This window comes from Limulus polyphemus, unplaced genomic scaffold, assembly GCF_000517525.1.
Source record: "Limulus polyphemus unplaced genomic scaffold, Limulus_polyphemus-2.1.2 Scaffold1079, whole genome shotgun sequence".
NCBI lineage: Eukaryota > Metazoa > Arthropoda > Merostomata > Xiphosura > Limulidae > Limulus > Limulus polyphemus.
This window is the reverse complement of record NW_013666689.1, coordinates 60,971-65,671: the sequence shown is the minus strand read 5'-3', so window position 1 is coordinate 65,671 and position 4,701 is coordinate 60,971.

Sequence of the window (4,701 nt, the reverse complement as noted above, 5' to 3'; positions counted from 1 at the left end):
CATTGTACTTGACAGTCTATTGTCAGCTGAACAACAAGTAGTTAATAGGCGTGTGTAGAGGTCCGTTTTCTTGAATAGTAGTAGGATTAAGAATTATATATATATATATATATATATATATATATATAATATTAACAGCCTTATCAAATCTTTATGCAATTAATATTTTTTTTACCTTCATTAGAGGAAAGAAGACTAATTCTTACTTAGATTTTTATTTCATAGAGAAGCAGTTAGAAGATTTTTGTAATGATAAAACTAAACCTGAGGGAAAGAAATGTTATGGCTATCAATTTATGTACAAAGTCCACACAGAAATGTTTGTAGGACTAAAGGAGTGCCTTTCATGTTAGTTTCCTAGCTGATTGCTTTCAACTTGCTTCATTTGTGAATTATAAATGACTTGAAATGCTCTTAATATAAGATGTAGTAGTTAATAACAGAATCAAACAGCTATTTTAGAGTTTGAAGGTAAAGAAACTTAAAACTTTGAGTAGCTTTTTACAGAAAATATTTTCTTTGTACCCAAAGATATATTGCAAAGAATGTAAATATAAAATCAAAATATATGAAAAAAAGACTGATTATCTTGCTTGCTATGGCAGATTTAATGTATAGCACTAAATATTATTTATCTACTCTAATTTGTTTCTTTCTTTTTGCTTTCCAGAAAATTGTAATTTTCATGAATAAACCTTAAGTTTTGAAAATTCTTTCCAAATTAGAAATATTTTGATACATTTTAAACATCATCAATATTAGTAAATCTTTGTTTTAAACATTCTCTTCAGATGAAGATATTTTGAGGACCATATTACATTTATTTCTGATCACTATGAAATTTCTGTATTTTTTTAGTACAACAAAGGGAGGTTCATTACTAACGTTTTGTTCAAACTGCATGCAAGTCATTATAGGGGTGTTTATTAAGTATCCATTTTCAAAACCATTGTTTGTCAGTGTTTATTACTGTAGTAGGAAAACCAAATTATTTTAGTATTTTCAGCTTTTTATTGCCACAGGCCAGTTTTGTTTCCTATCTGAAAATGGTATCATTAACTTTGAATTATTAAATGTCTGTTTGTCAAAGATTGTAATAACAATCCATGTTGATACATAATAGTTTTTGAGAAATGGAGTGTATAAAAGGAAATTGTTCTTACTGGATAAAGTTCTATTGGAAATCTTGTCAGCAAAACTGTAAAGAAGAAAATTAAAATGCCTTGGTTTAATTCAAGTAATAATCTAGGTCAGTTTAACATTATGGACCTTTTTGTTTTTTATTAATAAGACCTCCTTACAATTAGGTATGGAATGATGTTTTCAGTTTCTAAGATGTTCAAGTTTTAATGTGAATGATATCTTCATTTTCTTGTAAGATCATTTTGAAATGTTTGTGCAGTACAGTTTGTCATTGCTCATTGTTTTTCTGTCATGTTTGAAGTTTAGCAAGTATATTTTTGAAGGCTGATCATGAAACTGAAGCATGTCTAAAGAAATAGCTTCCATTGTTTATTTTTTTAATTTCACTTTAAATTGTATCATCTAGAATTCCTCTTTTTCTTAAGTAAAACTTAAAGTTGGGATTTAATTTCTTGTCCTTGAAAAGAAAGTTTTATATAACTAAACCATCACTCAAAAATTCTAGCAAAGTATTTTCATCATTATAATCTTATAAGTTTTACTGAAAATGACAAATGAAAAGATTGAACTGTCATTGACATCAGGATGTGAATTTTCCCTCTTAGTTTCCTTTCAGTTTGTCATTATTTTTCTATCTTTTGGGCTCTATTGTAATAGTTACTAATAACATGCCTTACTGAGTGCCTTACAGGAACTTCAGAATCTTGAACATGAAACTGTTTTCTTCAGGTATTTGCTCAATGTCTTAGGAATATATTCTACAATGAATTTATTGATTCTTCTTCAATAACTTCTTGAAATTTGTCAGAAAACTCATTGCATAGGTGAAATTAAAGCACTTGTTATAAAGAAACCTAATGTGTTTGTGTGTTTTTATCAGAGCTTTATTTAATTAAATACTTGTTATTTAATATTAAGTTTTAATTTCAGATTTATTGCTGGCTATAAATCAGTGTTGTTCATGACACTGGTTGTTAATGTGATTGAAATTATACCAAAGTAAATGCAAAATTGACAGAACAGAACCAGATTTGTTTAACAGAAATCACAGACTGGAATTTTTATGTAAGAATCATCTTGAAGTATTTAAAATCATACTGACAAGTAGGAGCTTTGCCCAAATATAACTACGAATTTGTATTTACTGAACTGGGTTTAGTAGAAAAGATGAGGAGTATTCTTCTAGACTTAACAGTCTCAGCGAGTGAATAAGCAATGTTGTAAAGCATTCATGAGAATAAGAAAAAACTGGATTAGAATAGTTAAATCACAATTTAGAAGGTAGACCTTTCTTCACTGGTGGGTAGGATGCTTAATATATTCATATTTTCATGATAAGTTGTTTGAATTCACATGACATTGTATTAAAAGTCCCACAAAAAGTTTTCCTTTTGATCATCTCCTTAGAGAACTAGTTGCTCAACAGTATTCAATCCCAGAATTAATAGATTTCTATTAAAAGTTAGTTCTGGAAGTCCAAATACCTTACTTAATATATTTTGACCTTACAATCTTGGAAAATCTTTAGAGTTTCATCTTTGTTGCATTTTGAAAACACTTGAATTTTTCATGCACAAAACTTTATCAATTTTTCCCATCATTGCTATGAAACAGTTTCAAAAGTTTGCTTATTTATAACAAAGAAGTTAGATCTAGAGGCTGGTTGTGGTTTGTATCAGGCTGTAGTGTAATCTTTATTTGCCCACTTGGATGAAATGGCTCTCGGAGTCCCTACATATACTGTACGTGAATATTGAGTCATGTTGGAATTAACAAGCCTTAGGAATATCCTCATGTACTAGCCATTTATTTCAAGATATTTAAGTTTAACAGGCTAGTTTGGTCTTTGAAATAAAAAACACTGATTTTAACCTCAAAGTTAAAATATTGGAAGGAAGCTAAAACCTATAAAGATCTTTTAAATATTAAAATTCATGCAAGAAAATTGTATCAGTTTGTGTGAGTAAAAAAAAAAGACTAACTAGAAGTGTTTATGTTTGAATAATATGACATAAATAAAAAGTCAATGTTATGTTATCAAAAGTTAAGAGAATTGTATATTAACTTCTTTATAGTACTTACTGTAGATAATGTGATTTTTTTCTACAATGGACCAGATATTTTATTGTGTATGTACTTACACTGAACAATTCTGAGGGATATGAAAGAGATGGGAACATTAGTCAGTCATATATGTAGTTTGTTTTTGCTTTTAGTGAAAAGTTCTTAAGGTGCATCTTTTCTTACTATGTTTGACCATGTAAATCATTATGTTGTATAATATTTTTGTGTAATATTAAGTATATTAATAAATTCATGCTTTATTCATACATTGGCTCTGTTGATCACACCTACTTTCTCTTTCACTATCATGCTGCCTTGAACATTAATGTTTAAAAGGATTTCACCCATTTTTAAACTTAATATAAATAAATGTAATAAGTACAGCTAAGCCATGGATGTTTAGCAGGGGAAAACTCTTTAAACACTTACCTAATAATGAAGAGATTAAATTGGATTTGGCTCTGTTTGTAGTAGAGTTTCATTTAGGTAAGAACAAATGTAGTAACAAGAAAGCTTTGTTTAATAACTCACTCACTCAATAGGGAAAAGGTTAAAATGTGCAGATAAATATGTTAAGAAATTAGAAGCACCTCAAAGTAATTTATATTGTTCATCACAAAAAACTTTCTTTAAGACTATTAAGTAAAATTTATTTTAAAAGAAATTAGTTTATTACATTTAACATAAGTGGTAGGTTTTAATAATAATCTGTAAGTCCTATTTCTCACTTTTGTATGAACTTTGTTTCAGTGAGTTTTGAGTACAAGTAAGAGTATCCCTCTGTTGACTGTGATTTGTGTACACCATACTATCAGCAGTCAGTGATACTCTGGCTTATGAGAAAAGTTAAACGTTCAGTATACACTAAGATTTTCTTGCTCCTCCAAAATTCTTTTCTTTGTTTTCAGTTTATTTTTTACTGCAAAAATTGTTAGAATTTTGGTTTACATTATTTTGATTTGTTTAATTGATTGTTAACATTTTTTTCCTTTATATGACCTCCACTGAAATGTAAAAAATACCAGGTGTTTTTTTTTAGTTTAAAAAGGTGAATATTTCTTGTTCAAATTTTTACACTTGTGTGTTGGTGAGCATGGTAATGTACAGCATGCAGATAAATGACTTTGGACTGTGTTGACCTTATTCTTGAGCCAGTCACACTGTTTGATCATGTAAATCATTATGTTGTATAATATGTTTGTGTAGTATTAAGTATATTAATAAATTCATGCTTTATTTATACATTCACACTTACTTTTCCTTCACTATCAGGTTCTTTATATTATTATTGTGGGTGTTGAAGGAGAATTCATTTTAGGCTTGTTCCGATATGTTTTCTGGTCACTCAGGCATGTGAAGGTACAGAAATAATGAATACCCTTTTGAATATATATATATACATATACAGTGAATCAACATATTCTATGTATACATACAGTGAATCAACATATTCTATGTATACATATACAGTGAATCAACATATTCTATGTATAC